We start from the raw sequence: 17,878 nt of genomic DNA, 5'->3' as shown, positions 1-17,878 counted from the left end.
AAAGCAGGGCGGTGATGTTTCTTTTGTGGGAAAATGCCATGTCATTATCACATTACCAAGACCACTGTCTGTGCATGAATGTCCTAATGCTGTTGTGTTTACACACATCTGATAGGACGGGAGGCGTGCATGTATGTGTTATCGGCATGTGTCTTGCAGGGAGGGAGGGGAGGGGTGTCCCAACTTTCTCCCAGTTCGACTCCCACATGACAGACTTTCCATCTCCTGCTTCTGCTTTTTGTCTCTCCGCCGCACTCTGACATATTTAGGCAAAGGCGTGACGAATCGTCTGCTTGAGACATTAGCTGAAAGGGTGTAAAAGCTCAATATCGAAAAACAAAGAGGCGGGGTGGGTGGTGGGGGGACGACCCACCAAAACAGCAGCAACAGAGTTATATTTGGATTTAGTGTTAAGACAGGCTGAGTGTTCTTACCCGCCCTGCTGTAAGTGCTCCATAAGTATGTAGACGTCATATTGGAAATTGTTTCCATTTATAAGACATGAGCTTTAGCAGAGATAGTTCCTGTAAAGACGGATAATCTGCTTCTATATTGGGCAAAAAGGGGCTTTTTCTTGGCTCTCTCTTGACTTTTTATTAAATTGTGTTAAATGGACCTTTAAAATGTACTCACATTTTTTCCTCTTTTTTATTCAGAGCATTCATTCATTTAAAAGCAAAAGCAATAATAAGCAGACCTTAGCAGTGGATCTTATTAAACTGTGCATGTTAAGAGTTTGAGACACCAGAGATCTGACGTGTTTTGCCCTATTCTATACCAGCACTCGAAACACTCTGATTCATGAGGCGTAGCTCCTTGAGCAACAAAGTAAATGCTCACCTTTGCTGACAGGAGCACCCCACAAGCCCTGTCAGATATACTCTGAATAAGAACAGCGCTCAGTGCTTGCCACCGTTCTCAGGTCTGCCTGAATCCTGACTATATGACCTACGCTGACATACCAAATGATACATCCCATCAATTTTATTTACCTCCTCGGTTAGCGGATAACATTTTGGTTCATGGTTTGGTTTGAAACTTACATCGCCTTTTACTTGTGCCTCTGTTATGGGATCTCATCCAGTGTGCCAAAATGGTGATGCTGTAAGTTGATTTCACAAGGCATTAAACAAAGTCTAACCCCGTAAATATTGCTTAAACGCCTCCTCTGGAAACTGTGGACTGTTTGATAGTACCTTCTCAGCTCTCACCATCAGTCATGATGCTTCCAAAAAAGCGAAGTGAAGTTGATCATGGCAAAAGTGTCAGATCTTTGGTAAAACTGCACACAACGAGCAGTAAATGGACAGGACTCGTAGGTCTATTGTGCTATTGTAAGCACTTAAAACATTTTTTTGTTTTTTTTACTGCAAGCCTTATTCACCCTTTCACACTCGCATTCATACAGTGGTTTTTTATTGTATGCCTTTAAGCTCTTTGTAACTGTCACACACACTCACACAGGAGTGCACCAGGAGTTCAGCCATTTGCCGAAGGATGGTTCAACCTGTACCCACATAGCAGACAGGTCTTGCTGGGATCTGGTGTCAAGCTGGCACTGCTGGTGGACTTTTGGCATAGTAAGTGGTATGTCATCCCGATGTGGGCCAGGCCTGGCATAGATGACACTGTTTATGTGATGGCATGCCACATCTGGCCCGATTGTGGTTTGGTTTATGAGGCCCAGGCCCATAGAAAACAGGTCTGGCCCAGATCGGGCATCAAGCTTGCACTTCTGACTGCCTGGTGTCATGGCAGTGTGTATGTTATGCTTATGCGTCCCAGATCTGTTGCCTAAGCTCCCTAAAAATACCAGCTGTGCCGAAAGTAACGAGAACACGGCTGAGAAGATGACCCCGAACAGGGTATGATCACCTCATACCTACTGCATATATATTATCACAGGCTTTTAAAGGAAAATTAAATGATTCATCTGTGTGTTTATACAGCACGACTAATTACTAAATATTTCATAATTTTCATATGTTATGATTTTTTTTTCCATTAGTGTAGCAAGAAATATGATAGCAGTGTTCAGTGTATTTCAATTAGGCTTGCACAGGTGTTTCAGAAAGAAAAGTGTTGCAAATCTGTTATTATATCTGGATATAACCGCTTGAGATCCAACATCCCCTTCTGGAGGGGATTCCAAAAATCAATTTACAACTTGCATCTTAAAGCATCAACAAAAGCTGGGAGTCAGTCTTTCTTAATTCTTGAGATTATACATAAATTAGGTCAAAACTGAAAAAACGCATATTTAAACCATTTGAATATTCTTTTAAAAGAACACTGCAAAACCAGGTGGGCAGGTAATAGGTAGGATTTCCTTAAGTAGACATTACAGAATAACATTGACTGATGTAGAAAGATAATGAAACTCCGCTTTGAAATACATAAAGAAAACAATTAATGTTCCATCAGGGAATACAGTTCATGTTTATGTTTATTAATTGGAGGTTTCTATCCATGCTTTTATTTCACTAGAGCTCCTCCAATAGTGTAATGGCAAACACATTTGCTTTGCAAGCAAAAGGTTGGTGGTTCAATCCCCCTAAGTTCCCTTTGCGAGTATGTCAGCAAGAGTGTCTGGTGTACAACTTAGCAGCTTCCATGGCATTCGGATTATTGGTGTTCACTTGGAGCCTCAGAGCGCTGCCACATGACTCCTAACTCAGTCTTTCACATGTCACACTGATGTTTTTTATGGTGCACTGGCTCCCCATCAACTTCAGAGCCCATTTTAGCATTCTAGTTCTGACTTTTAGAGCCCTGCATGATCAAGCACCGGTGTACATCTGTGAACTTTTACATCCATACATCCCCAGCAGGATCCTAAGGTCATGTGACCAGGACCTGCTGGCTCTATGGACTCTGTGGTCTTTAAACAGCAGCTAAGAACTTGTCTTTTTAAGCTTGCTTTTGGGAAAGTATTTTGTGATACTTACATTAAAAAAATGTTATGTAATTTCTTTTATTTTCACCCTGTCATTAAGTGTATGTAATTAACTTCTACTTTTTTGGCTGTTTCTTTTAGGGCTCGCCACAGTGTGTCATCTCCCTCTTTCTCACCTGTCACACCATGTCTCTGCATGTCCTCTGACTACACCACAGCTTTCCTGACTTTTTCCGTAATCAGACAGTAATTTTGATGATCTCAGGTCTGTTCTTTCATTAATTATAAATTAAATTAATGGGATGGTGTGATGAGAAAAATGTAATAGCATGTTGTGTCTTGCCGCCTTCCTTCAGCCTTCGTTATTGTGGTTTAGACATCATTTTGTGTCTGAATCTTTGTCATGTGAATTCAGGTGGGCACATGAGCTTGAATTGCGCATTTACAAAAGGTGAACGGTCCTTAAATGTTGCTCTCAATAACCTCATGTCATCAGTTTATCCACCTTTTATCACAAAAAAATATTGTTGACATCAAAGAACGCTGTGAACACATGAAGTTCTGAAGAAGAACAGACAAGTGCTAAAAAAGGCTCTGAAGTTGAGCTCTGATGAATGCAAATTAGCCCCCCGACACACACTCCTTAATTGAGTCTTCACCTCCATTTTACCTGTGACACATCTTCATGACAGTAAACCCCAGGATGGGGCGAGTCAGGGGGTGAGGCAGGAACACCCTTGAAGCACACTTCCAGCAGCCTGGAATGAGCAGATAAGGCAAAGTAAGTCAGCTAAAAGTGAAATATGGGAAGAGCTGACATGTAACCCGAGCGCGCCTCGCTCTCAAGAGCCCTGCTGGATCACTGCCCCAGGGCTGCATCCAACAAGGTGAATGGGAGAATCCTAATGAAGCTGTGAAGACTCAATCAATACCAACTCGGTACGGGGGGAGGGGGGCATTTGCAGAGCACAACATAGGAAAAGTGAAGTACAAAGACGGAGAAGATGGATGAATGAGGCAGAAGAGGAGAGTTGAGAGGAGGGGAAGACTACGAGATGAGGAGGGGAAATTAAAGAGAAAAAAAGATGATAAAGGGAAATGGAAAGAAAGAAAAAAGATAAGAAGAGAGACAAAGGGACTGAAATAAAGTGATATCATGTAGGTGAGGAAAAGGGAAGTAGGTAAGGATACAGAATGGAAAAGTTGGTGAAAATAAGTGAAGTATATGGCCATATACATATATAGATATAGATATTTAAAGAGAGAGATAGAAAGAAAGATGGAGAATGAGATTGCCTTGGAGAGAGGAGTGTGAGTCTAAATCGAAGACACTTAGAAAAAGCTCATTGATTGTGGTCATGGCTGGCTGGGCCCTCCTATTTGGTTAGTCATCTATTTCTCATGTATGCTGAGATCAAGCCCTCCTCCTTCTCCTCCTCCTCTTTTATCTCTCCATCAGAGATGACTGGACCAACTAGACCTGCAACTTTCTTATGGAGAGGAGGGCAAACTTATAATTACTCCCTCCAACTTTCTGTAAGCATTTCTCTCGAGATCAGCACGGGTGCATCAAAGTGAACAACTCAGTCAACATTATAGCTGTCGAACAAGCACACTCACGAACTCGAAGAGCCGTTTGATGGAATATCGGCCGTTCTGACACAAATGTAGTGAGCTGTTAAAAGGGGAGTTCAACCCAAAGCAAAAAATCAGGTATTTTTATCTTTAGTACTATTTATCCATCTAGACTTGACCCATGTAACTAGTAGCTGAATGTGGGGCTATTGTAGTACTGCAGGATTACTATTGCCATATTATTACATATTTACCCTGTATTAACCAGTTCATTAATATATAAATACTTTTCAGCTAAATTGAATCATTTCCACCTGGAAGACAAGTTAAAAAAAAAAAAAAAAAAACTCAGCCAGGTTAACCACATGTAACAGTTTTACCTACGACTACATGAGCAGTCAGCTGGGCAAAAGTGGATAATTCTGGAATTATATTTGTGTCAAAAGTGGTCTGTGAGATAAAAACGTAACCAAGCACAGATAATTAGATTTCATAGGCACGACTATTCACCAACACTGGTGTGAGGAATTTAACAATCCATGTCTTTAGAGCTCAGCACCCAGGTAGATACCTCCTTTCGCTCACACACTTAACCTGCTGAAGCTTTTATTGATTTTTGTTTTTTTTCTTTTAGGACATCAGGAGCAGTATTTTCCCATGTGTGTGTACTGTGCAATCCACTGACTGCTTAGCTACTCTTTTTATCATTTGTGTTTAACACATGGACTGTATTATAACACTGAATAAAACTGCCAAACATGGAATCATTTGAAAACTATCTATGAGTGTTATCATTTACTTATTTATAGTCATCAATAAAATGGGCTATGAATATTTTAGTATGGGTTTCCCAGTTTGGAAGTTCTTAAAGATAATTGTGGCAGGGTGTGGTCTGCGGTGCATTCGCAATCACGCCTCGCCGGCTTAAAGTGTGGGCTAACTACTGGGTTATTTTTGTTGTTCGTGTGTATGTTCGGTTGCGAGCTGGAAAGCTGAAGCCGTGCGTTTGTAGCAGCAACCGGAGTGTTAATAAAGATGCTGAAAAGCATAAAAACATCATCGGGTCTGCCGTGGTTATGTTACAATAATGAAACCAGGTAGCATTTGTTTGATATTGCTCAAAATAATGATGTAAGCAGTAATGTAACGTAAGCAGTAAATTTGGTTAAAGGATTGCACCTGCTAGTTGGTTAGCTAAACAGATAATGCTAACAGATATTGTTTCATTATGTAGCCAACCCAAAGTTGGAGATGGCAGAGAAGAAGAGAATTTGGGACTGGAAGCAACTGCTGCTAATCTTTTGATTAGCCATAAAAATGTAAAATCTAACGATATCTTCACTGATAGTGAAAGAAATTTTTTATGACTCTACTACCACGAGAAGCTAGCAGCAGCAGTCTAACGACATAGCATTACATAGAAATGTAAGCACAGAAGTGGCCTAGGTAGTGTTTTCCTGGACATTTTAAATTAAGGTATACTATACCTGCTTAAAACTTTACATTAACAATAGCATGAGTCATTTAACCTTGTAGTTCATCAGGAGGCACACAATAAAGCTGAAAATGACATTTTCTACCTGGAATGTTCTATCTTTGGTGGAGTTTTTCTAATGAGCTGCTTTACTGTCATGCAACTGTATCAGCAAGTTTTCCAATAATGCTCAGTTGGCTCATTTGTTTACTTTTAGCTTACCTTTTGCATGGCTTCATAGCCTGGCCTCAAGTTTGTTGTTTCTACCTGTAGTGGGAACAGTTTTCCTGTATATTTTACAAAGTATTGTGCTTTGAAGATGATCCGAGCTTCTCGTTGGAGGCTGACAAGGCTCAAGCTCTTGGATATGTTTGGGCTTATGTCACTGTTGGACCTGCTGAGGAACGTAAACACATGGCATTGCTATATCATTGATATTGTGAGATACACTTATCATGGATGGTATGATGTGGCACATTCCTATGGTTTTGCACCATCACAACATCACCTGCTCATCTGGTCTTGCCAAGATCATCCTGCAAAACACTGTAATTTGAGACAGAAGAAGTGGGTAGATAATATCACTGAATGGATCGTACTCTAGCTGAGCGAGATGCTACAAATAGCTAAGGATCAGGAGGGATGGAGAGCAGTGGTTTATTAAAGATTTCTAATGCTTATCTTTTGTTCACAAAACTGCCACTGAAACTACATGAATGATGTCCAAGCATTGGTGGAACTTCTTATGGGACCCAAGTGTTTGGCTCACCACCAGACGTCCTAAGATGGACGTTTCTGCAGCGTTTCTGAGCAAACACAAAGTAGGACAAAGAAGGGAAATCAATTATGAAGCAGAGAACATTTCAAAACATCTACGGACCCTGGAGGGAACATAATCAGTGTTTTCCTCCTACCGTTCAGCAAAAGTTCATAAAAACAAATTGGGATCAAAGCAGCATGGTTCGCTATTTCCCATCACGAAATCATCCAATTAGCACCAAAAAGACTTGGTGATCATGACAACGGGAGGAATATACATGTTGGGAATGGGGGGCTGGAACAATAGAAATAAAGCCGTGTAATGAGAAAAGACAAGAATTGTTAACTGTGTAAATACAGCAATGGAAAACTGTCAGCAAATGCAGTTAGATCAGATGTGGCACAATGGGAGAAAGAAATCGAATGAGAGGGACGATCAATAGAGAGAGAAGCCGCCAGATTAGGGAAGAGACGGAATCAGGAGAGGAGGGAATTCAGCAAGGTCAACGAAGACGATGGAGAGAGAGTGACTGAGAGAGAAATAGAAAGAGGGTGGGCGAGAAAGAGTATCAGCCAAAAAACGAAATCTGTACTTTCAGATATGAGGACAGAAAAAAAAGAAATTCACTATTGGTTTTTACTGCAAAAGAAAATTGAAGTGGCAACTATTGGGGTCTATCAATTACAGATTCCATCATGACTTGACAAGGTTGAGGCACCCCAGGCGCTTCAGCATACTAACACACACTCACACTGTACACTGGCTGGATGAGCTTGACACTTTACCGCTGCCGCCCTCTGCCCCGTCACACTAATAAACCTGTTGATCCCAGCTGAATAGATACGTGTTCATAAACCCATCATACTGTGTCATGTGATTACAGAGGAACTTAACCTCCTGAGCCATGACTAAATCAAGCCTCACAGGTCTGTGGAAAATATGTGGACAAAACGTTTGAAGCCCTTCCTTCCGGTCTCCATGACTACGCAATAAAACAGATACCACGCTTTGGTAGTTTTTGTACATCCTGTAACTCATACAGACATGTCTCAGTGACTGTAACCATTAAATGTCGTCACTTAAAACTGCGTTCACCACAGTGCATTAGCACGGCTTGTGGTGGGTTAACACCCGGCGCTGTGGCATTAAGTGTCGATGAGAGATCATACGACTAATACGTGTTTATATTCTGTCGGCCAGCTTGCTCTGTGAAAGAGAGCGAATGAGAGGGGCGTGAAAGTGCTCCATCAAAACTATGTCAACTATTTAATTCCGCTCATTTGAGAGCTGCGGCAGCTGTCAAACAGAGACTTCAGCTGTCCTCTGCTTCTCAGGCTCTCCCAGAGTCCCCATCTGTGGCTCTTTGTATGCTGTCAGATCTGCAGTTAGGCAGTATCCCCTTACTCAGTAACACATTAGAGTAATGAGGGGTTTTTGTTTTCTTTTTTTTTCTTGATTAATTAAGTATTTGGAAGTCATTAACTGCACTTACAAACCTTGGTATTCCCTTTCTTTTACATGTTCATGGTGTCAGACCAGGAAAAGGGTATTAGTGGTGATACTGCTTCCCTTAAACCAGGGGTGTCCAACTCCAGGCCTCAAGAGCTGGTGTCCTGCAGGTTTTAGATGTGTCCTTGATCCAACACAGCTGATTTTAATGGCTAAATTACCTCATCAACTTGTCTTGAAGTTATCCAGGGGCCTGGTGATGAAGTAATCATTTGATTCAGGTTTGTTGACCCAGGTTGATATCTAAAATTTGCAGGACACTGACCCTTGAGTCCTGGAGTTGGACACCCCTGCCATAAACCAACCTTCCCCAGTCCCAAATGCCTCTGCTTGTGACCATCTTGTGTTGCTTGAGATCATGATGGTCTAAGTTGCTATTTCCCTTTAAAAGATGTTTATTTACAACTACAGTTAGTCGTCATAATTAATGTAATGTTAAAAAAATATAATTTGTTAACTCCAATTAAGTCTGCCAGAGAATCACAAATGAATTTGCCAAAGCCAACGTAAGCTTAAACAGACAAAAGATAAAACAGGCATCTTTGTGAAACAAAATAAGGTGATTCCTAAAGAGCTGTTTGATTTTAAAAAAAAGTCATATCTTGGCATCTATAGTAGATGAACATGATCTGAAAGTTATTTCCTGAAAAGCGACGGGAAAAACATTCAGCAAACACCTGACACAGGAGCTGAGAGACATATCGGGTCCTTATGATGATCCATCCACTGTTCCCCAAACCTTCATCAGAAATGGTCTCAGTTGAAGGGTTGCTGTCAAGAAGCTGTTCTTAAGAAAGGGGCGAGGTGTATCAAATTACACATAAACTAGCCTTAAAATTAATGGCAGCAGATCTATCGAGCAATGGATCCAAATGTGAAAATTTAAGCAGGAGGTCATAGAATAGATATATAGAATAGTGAGTATCTATACTGGTATGTAAAACATGATGCAGGCTCTTTCGGGGTTTGGAGATCTCAAGCACACTGCCAATGCAGCAAAATCATACTGGGATAGAAAAATAGAGTAAACCCTATCATTTCCCAGTATTTCCAAGCATGCTTGTCCACGTTTCAAAAAGTCGCTGTAACTATTTCCCAAATGAGGGGTGGCTCAAGACTTTTGCACAGAAACATATGAGTTAATATAAGAGATTTCAATCGTGAAGCTTCACAATGAGTAATACATTTCCCATTCCACAGAGAAACAGGCATTAAGTAAGGAAAGATTTCTCCAGGAAACATGGTTCTGGTTCATATTCCCCATGTTAGTGTCAAAAAGCAACACCACATATCTACATGTACAGCATGCTGATAGTGTGCACATGTACAGTGTTAATCTAGGGTGGCCATCTAAATGACCATAATTCCTTCAAGTCAGCTAAGTTTACACAGAGATCAAATCATGTCATGTTTCCATTGTCAGGGCAACATGTGTGCAGTGTTAACTCCTCTGTGTTTGGACGTTTACATTCAACATCACCTTCCTATACGCTTAATTCACCCCTAATGTTACTGATGTGTGTATATCTGTGTTAATGGTGTTATGTCGAATATCGGTGATTTGTTATGATGGCGCTGTAAACCAGACGAGGACAGAACGGGAGGAGGGAAGTGGAAGCAGGGTGTTGAGAGAGGCTTTGAGCATGTGCTGAGAAAACTCTGCCTATGTGTGTGCAGTCTGTGACCAGAGTGACAGGCGGATGACTCACCATCAGGACACAACGGGGTCAGGACACATCTACCGGGAGATGATGACTTCATTACCTCTTGAAAGATAGATAGAAACATCCCTCCATTTCCTCTCGAGCCACTCGGAGTGTAAACTACTCAGAGGAGCCAACAGAGGAAGAACTATTGAATCATACTAATCATAATACAGCAGTTCTTTTTTTTTTTTTGGCTTGACCTATGCTGGGGGCTCCACGGGATGTGCTTTGTTTGCAATAGCCATTGATCTACTCTCATTGTTTCAACAAACTTCCACCCCTTTTAGCAGGGAAAGGGAAAAACAAGAGCAATGGATTTGTAATAATAGTTCAAAACAGTGCTATAGATTTCTGCTGTAAAGCCATGCTCACTAGCAGAATTGAGACTTATTGATCTTACACCCATGGCGCTTCTTATCGGCAGAAAAGAGCATCAGAATTTATTTGGTGGCGGGAGGGGGGGGGACAAGCCATGCAGAGCAGTGCCATTATTTCATATTTTTAATTCTCATTTTTCCTTTCTTTCCATGTGCCTCCTTTTCTTTTTGACATTTGCTTCTCTACGCATAAATTACCCTGACATTTCTATCTGGACAAATTAAAACTGGTGTAATGCTTTTTTTCCTTTTTCCTAACAGAGAAATATTACTGATTGTAATTCTATTAAATTAATAGCACTTTCCATGGAATACAGGGGTAAATTCTACATTCAGTTGAATTCACTGTAATTTTATTAAGATAGAGCCAAATCACAAAAACAGCTGACTCGAGGCCCCTTATGTTGTGGAGGGCTTTAGGGTTTTTTTCCCTACTATATTACAGAGAAAACCCCAAGAATGAGCAAGCACTTGTTGGCAACAGTTGGAAGAAAAAACTCCCTTTTAACAGGAAGAAACCACCGGTGGAACCAGGCTCAGGGAGGGGCGGGGCCATCTGCCGCAACCAGTTTGGAGTAAGGAGAGGAAGACTCCATAAGATAAGATAAGAAACACCGTGAAAGCCAGAGTTTAATCATTAAATGCAAAATGATGTATAACCACATAGAGAGTAAGCATTTTTGCCATCATCATCTTGGTCTTTTGAAAGCATGCCGCTGACTTTGGTTGCATTGCACTATGTAGGCTACATCAGCTTGATAAGAACGATCGAAAATGACAGAAATCATCATCATCTACCAATCTGTAGCACTTCCAGACAAAAGAAGCTAAAACCCATGTGCCCCTTTGATTAGGGTGACCATATTTTGATTTCCAAAAAAGAGGACACTTGGCTCAGTCATGAAGAACTTGCTTAAAGAAACATATTTAAACGATGCCTTCTCTGTGCGGTTAATGAATTGTGAAATAAAATATGTCATATAGGCTTTTACAAGTCAACAAGTGCAAAAAATAACTTAAACGCCTCTGGAATTAAATAATGGTGGAGAAATAATCCCTCATCTGCATAAGAAAAATTACCAGTACTGGGTCGGTACGAGGGAAATTTCTCTTGCAGTTCGTCTGAAAAGATGAACCTGCGCTTTGGGATCTTTTAAACATCATTAGGCGCGTTGCTGTGCGCTGTCTGTCCCTCTGTGAGCGCACAACAAGCGCTCACAAAGCAGCAGTTCGGGGAGGACATCACACACATGGGTCCTCTGTCGGATATAGGAAAACCCGGACATTTTTATCAATCTTGAAAATCCCCCCGGACGCCCAGGACAGAACGTGAAAAGAGGACATGTCCGGGGAAAAGAGGACGGTTGGTCACCCTACCTTTGATGCTAGCATACCCAACAAGACATGCACACCAGACACGTAAAATCTGCGAGAATATTTCATGCATTAAAAATATTTTATGAACTCACCTATAAACACCTTATAAATATATACTTGCCTTATAAACACACATCATAGATCAAAAACCTGATGGAACAAAACAATACTACGTTGTACACACCCCGACTTGCTAACACATTAGCCATTAGCTCACCAAGCAGTTCACAAACAAGCCCCGTAGACATGATATCACAAAACTTTACATACATTTCATAAATATACATTTCATGATGATGTGCAGTTTTTTCTTTTTTTGTCTCTTCACCAATATGATTCATCTTTCCTTCTTGTCATATGACTAAACCAATGATTGTTACTCAAGCTTCATAAAGCACAGAAACAGAATAAATTGAGGTATTGAGACAGAGACAATAAACAGTGATTACATCGCCCGAGTTCAAGGTGAGTCTCACACAGCTGAAACTATCAAGCATGTAGCTCGGAAATGATTTCAGAGTGAAGGGGCTGTTGTCTCTTGGTGAGTGGCAGACTCATTAAAGCGCTGTCTCTCCTTTGTTTAGTCAAGACTGAAATAGTTTGGGCCCCATTAGCCTGCTGGTTTGACGGGAGATTATTGCTTTTGAGAGTTTTCACTTTGTTCTCTCTTTTATTTGACCTTGAATTGATTTTTACTTACCTAATTCTCCATTTTCATTTGCGCCTTTCTATTTAAGCGTTACACTATTTGGCAATTTGATGCAAAAAGCTAAACAAGATTACAGAAGTTGGATAAAAATGCTGATATCAAAGTCTACCAGTTCGTCTTCACTACCACCTCCCTTTCTTCTTCCAATGCAGTAATCTTGGTCTTCTGAGGCTTTGTTACACTGCTGATGCATTCATCCTCCTCACTCCACCCACAGTGGTAGAAGTGAACTTTTGTTTCAGTGCGCTGCTGGTGAGAAAGCCATCTGCGGGGAGGCTGTTCCTCACCGGGGTGGGAGTTTTTCTGATGTGTTTTTGTAAGGCCACGTCGGTGTGAAAATACCACAGTAGCCTCATGTCACAGTGTCTGTTCTTTGTATTTTGAATGTTTAAAAGGCATACTGTGATTGAAACAAAGTGTTATTAAATCACATCTGAAAGCAAACATGTCTTCTGCTGTTAGGTGTGGAAAGTCTGTTGTCTGTTATATTTGTAGAAGTTGGATAAAGTAATAACATTAATTTTAAAAACAAACTGTATGTAAAAGATATTTGAGTGTTCAGTTATCAGCCAGTGTGAGCTGACTTAGAAAGCTGTATCCACAGTTATGCACTGTTACACTTTCACAGTTGTTGATACAAGAATGAAATAAAAAATTAATTACTGCCTTTTTTTGATACCTGTTGAAATCCAGGCTCTGGCTGCTGAGCTGGGGTCGCCATTCACTCAGCTTTAACATGACTCCGGGTTCTTTGCTAGCTTTGTGTTAGCATGCTGTTGTTTCTGTCATACCTGCAGTTTGCGTTACACCGGCAACATCCAGCTGTAGGCTGCTCCTCCTCCTTGCACACACGAAATGAAATTATTACAGTAACATGTTACATTAGTGAAAATAGCGCATTACTTTGGAAGCTCATTGAGACTTTTTAACCACACACAAAGAGAAGATGTTGTATTCTTTTCCCAGATTAAATATAAATTACTTCATTTCCATGTAACACGTGGATAACATCTAATAACCCACGAGAGTCCATTCAGAATTGACCAGCTCCTCTGGGCCGCCTTCTATAATCATATACAAGGTCAGAAAGTATGAGGCTCCTCGCTCCCCCCCTGTCTCTTGGATCTCTCTCCCTGCTTGTCACCGCCCGGCTGCATGAGAATGAAATCACGGTGGCCGTATTGGCTTTCTGGAACATTCCTCAGCTCTGAATGGGAAGGTCACCCACAGCGCAGACAAGAGAGATTCAATTTAAAATTGTGCAGCTCGCCTGTGCAAATGTGTGTGTGTGTGTGAGAGGGGGAGATACTGACATGAATCCTTCCCCACAACAAAGTGATTGCCACCTCACACCAAAATATAACACCACTGTTGAATTTCTGCTATTACACCAGCAGGAGTGCAAATAATGGTAGCAAGAGTTCTATTTCAGGCCACAGAAAACAAACCACAACTTCCTTTTTGCACCATTTTAACAAACACACACACACACACCCTTCCACCAGGCCCACAGTGGCGCCATCCAGGGCCGTGGCAGAACAGGTAGTGTCACCCAAGGGCTGCATGCTCAATCCGCCAGGGGCCAGTGGGGAGATTGTCCCTCTCGGCCAGGAACCAGCCCACAAAGACAGGAAGTGGAACTCTTCCACCTGATACAGCAGCACCGCAGGGCCCTGGGGGAGAAACTTTTCAGCGTGACGGCCGTGATGGATTAACTGATATTCCCAAAACGTGTTTACCTAAGCACATACAGACGGTAAGCAGCACGCTGCTGTGCATACAATGGAGACAAACAAGGCAGAGTGTAGCAGAGGCAGTACGGCAAATAAAGCCACGCATCAGGAAAAAAGAAAAAAGTGAAACAGCGTGAAGGTATGGAGGGGAGTGGGAGGCTTTGGAGTCATTACTCATTGTTGAGTGTTGTCAAATGATATTAACCCTTTCATCTGTTCAAGCCAAGCAGCCGCGGAGCAGTTCTCACTTCAGTGACAGCCTGGCTCGTTCTCCTTTCTTCTCTCTCTTTTCTTTGATGCAGTTCCAGTCCACCAAACAAACTCGCCCGCGTCCTTTCATCAGGCGAGCAGCGTACCATAAAAAATGACTGGCGCGGCCTGAACAGCAGCCGGCAGAACTGCATTCAGCATCGCGGGTCAGAGTCTAACGCGAGGCCCTTTTAGTCACAGGTCAAAACCAACTTCCTCCTCGTCCCGTCAGACCTGTCATTCGGAAATTTAATGACAACACATGAAGGAAAAAAAACTGTGGTGTGATCTTGAAGTTAAAAGCTAAGATTGTCTTTTTTAAAATACTGTCCAGCAGATAAAGAAGCAGGTACACTGCTTTAGTAAGAACAGATTTCATCTTCTTGTACCTTCGCCCATGAAAGAATACCTGTCATCAAAATTAATCCAACTAATTTAAATCTGTGAGAAAGTAAAAATTACAGTGAATTAGTGGTCGTTAAAATGTGTTCAGAATTCGCAAACTGATAGTAATTAACCTCATAACTCATTATATAAGCTGCCTTTATATGTTAAAAGTATTGATATCAGTATTAGTATCGGCAATACTGCCCTGCCCTCGGTATTGGATTGATACCCAAATTTACAGTATCACACAGCGCTATCAGTCACCTGACATCTCCACCATCCCCACTTCCCACAACTATACCACAAATAAAGGTGACTACCAAAGAGGCGAAAACTGAGAGGTTGCAGAACCATCATACAGCCAGTGCACATTGAATACAGCAAAGCTGCAGTTCATCAGCTTTCAGTCATTCGAAACCTCCTGCCTCGCCTCATCAAAATGACTGAGCGCTTTCCTATGTGTTAACGTCCTTAACCTGAGTCCTGCGAGGGTGCCACTTCTGAATTGAAGTACTTTGTTTTCCTGGGATGATGTTGTTCTTGGTGTAAACGGAAATCTCAGAGATCTCAAGGTGCACAACAGATAAACAGAACCACTTTAGCCTATAGCCTATAGCGCTATAGGAAGTCACGTAAGAACATATGTTTGTGTGATTTGAGTGAACTGCAACTTTCATGTCTGAGTCCATCTCTGTTTCCATCTCTGTTTTTCTGTGATCCTTCTACTTCTCCCTCTCCTCCTGTCGTCTCTCCTCTCGGCAGCATGTTGTACAGTCTAGGTCTCTCTCTCGGGGTTGCACACTGTGTGTATGTGCCTGGTATGGCAGACAGGCCTGACCCATTTTACTGAACGCTTTTATCCCCACCATCCCTTCCCCTCCTCCTCCTTCACTCTGTCTCTGAGTCCCTCGCCGTTGACTTGCTGTATATTTGTATGCATGTCTATCACTCCACTGTGTTTGGTGGTCATTCGTCTGCCTGTCTCATTTCCCTTCTCTTCCTGCTTTTCCTTCTTGAAAGATGCAGAAGGGGGTTGTTAGCCATTTACATTCGAGAGGGTGTTTCAAGGGATATCTTAGACACACACGTAGTTCACAATTTTTTTGGCCTCATTGTAACATAATGCATTGCTTCATAATAAAAAGTCTAACCCCACCCCTAACCTACACCTGACTTTAACCTGAACTGTAAAATGTGAGCATGACCTTGACATTTTTTGTCTCTAAAAGCACTAAAACACGGAGTACTTTCCAAAAAGTCCCATCATACAAGAGCTGTACCAATAGACTGTATTTAAAAGGTGGAAGTTGTTCATGTGACATCACATTGGTTTCTGAAAGTATTGAAGTTGGAACTAAGAGTTTTAGTCACTGCTGTGGTAGGTTTTTTTTTAAGCACTATAACTGGAAAAGAAGGGGGAGAGTTTAGTTAGCAGCTAATGCTAGCAAACTTGGTTAGGCAAACTTCCACCTTCACCTCGGCTGGAGGTCGCAAATGTTTGCAGACATATCAGCATGTGCCATGTAAACTACCGCAGCAACCTGCTAGCGAACAATGCAGTCGCAAGGAGGTTTTTGGTAGAGCACTGTATCAACCACTTGCCAACCAGTTGTGGAATACACTTTTCCCCAGCAACCTGCAGTTCCCAGTGTCTATGACAAGTCTTTACGCCTGAGTAAATGGAGGTTTCATAGTCAGCAACGGGAGTGACAGCCGCCTCCTGCAACCACTCACCAACTGGTGAGAGAAGTCACGTTTTGGTCTAGCAACTGGTTGTGCCTGGACTAAATCTCAAATTGGTCCTTATAGAAAAAGAAATACTACACCTACCCTCCACACACACAAACACACACACACAATGACCTGGTTTGAGTAACAGCTAACAGTGGAAGACGATACGAACAGACAAATACAGGAGAAGATTTAGGATAATAAAGTTGCAAACATCACAGACGGGCAAATCATGTCAGCATGGACATCACGGGAAGACTCGCGCAAAGACAAACTGCCCATGCGGAAGCCAGTAACACTTTAGACATGCTCAAAGAATGTGTGTAGAGAGAGGAAAAAGTAAAAAAGCACAAATTACTCTAAAGTGTGCGTAAGTGATGAATGATTGACTGAACAAGCCTCGATGGAGGAGCGATACAGTGATGAGCAAACTCAGTTAGCCCGGCTGTGTGCGCCAGTGTGGGGCGAAGCCTCCGGCCTGTCGCTTACAGCGCAGAGAGACTCATAAATCCTGATTATTTTAGCTAATGAGAACTCGCTCCCATCTCAATAAATCACAAACAGGTAAAGTGCACACACAAGGAGCATAAAATACAAAGTGCATTTAAACTGTACAAAGACTACACACACTCCCCTCCCATGGACAAATACTTGGTTGCTGTGCTGTTTGCTTATCTAAAGGGCGTAACCCAGCCTCCCATCTGAGAAAACATGGTGGCGGCACAGTCTAGACACTGACAAACCACACAGACTGCAAATTAGCTAACTTTTACCCCAACACACACACTCTTTTCACCTTACCCCCCCTCCACGCGATAATACCTTTCATACTCTGCACAATGCTGTAATTTTCTTTGTGTGTATTTTATGAAGAATTTAAAAGGAATATAATTTCTCCTTGCCAGGAGATATAGCTCCCTAACAGTTATCTTAGATTAGCACAAAGACTGTAAATCCTGTGTGTTTACAGTGCAACTTTTGCTAGCTTAGTGGGTACGCATAGCGTCAATATAACTTAAAAGGAGGTGAGGGTTTCCATAAGAAATCCTTAAATTCCAAGACCTAGTTTTTTTACAAGAAAGGTTGCTGCTTGACTTCAAAACCCTTTTTAAAGAAAACCCTTTAATATTGTCTTTTCTCAGTGGCTTTAACATGCTGTTAGTGTGGAGTTTGACTAGCTTGTACATTAGCATACTACACTACCTTATAAAACTACCACCTTATATAGCGTACCTCATAATAACCATTAAGAGATTATTTAGATGTTTGGGGAAATCTATTCACTTCCTTTAAAAGAGTTATATTGTTTTCAGACCAAATCATGCTAGAGTTTTTGGAACCTAACCCCCAAGAGAAAGTGGAGTATAACCTCAGCCTAAAGTAACAGCAACATGG

Source organism: Oreochromis aureus, linkage group 14, assembly GCF_013358895.1.
Source record: "Oreochromis aureus strain Israel breed Guangdong linkage group 14, ZZ_aureus, whole genome shotgun sequence".
Classification (NCBI taxonomy): domain Eukaryota; kingdom Metazoa; phylum Chordata; class Actinopteri; order Cichliformes; family Cichlidae; genus Oreochromis; species Oreochromis aureus.
Note: the sequence above shows the minus strand (reverse complement) of the source record.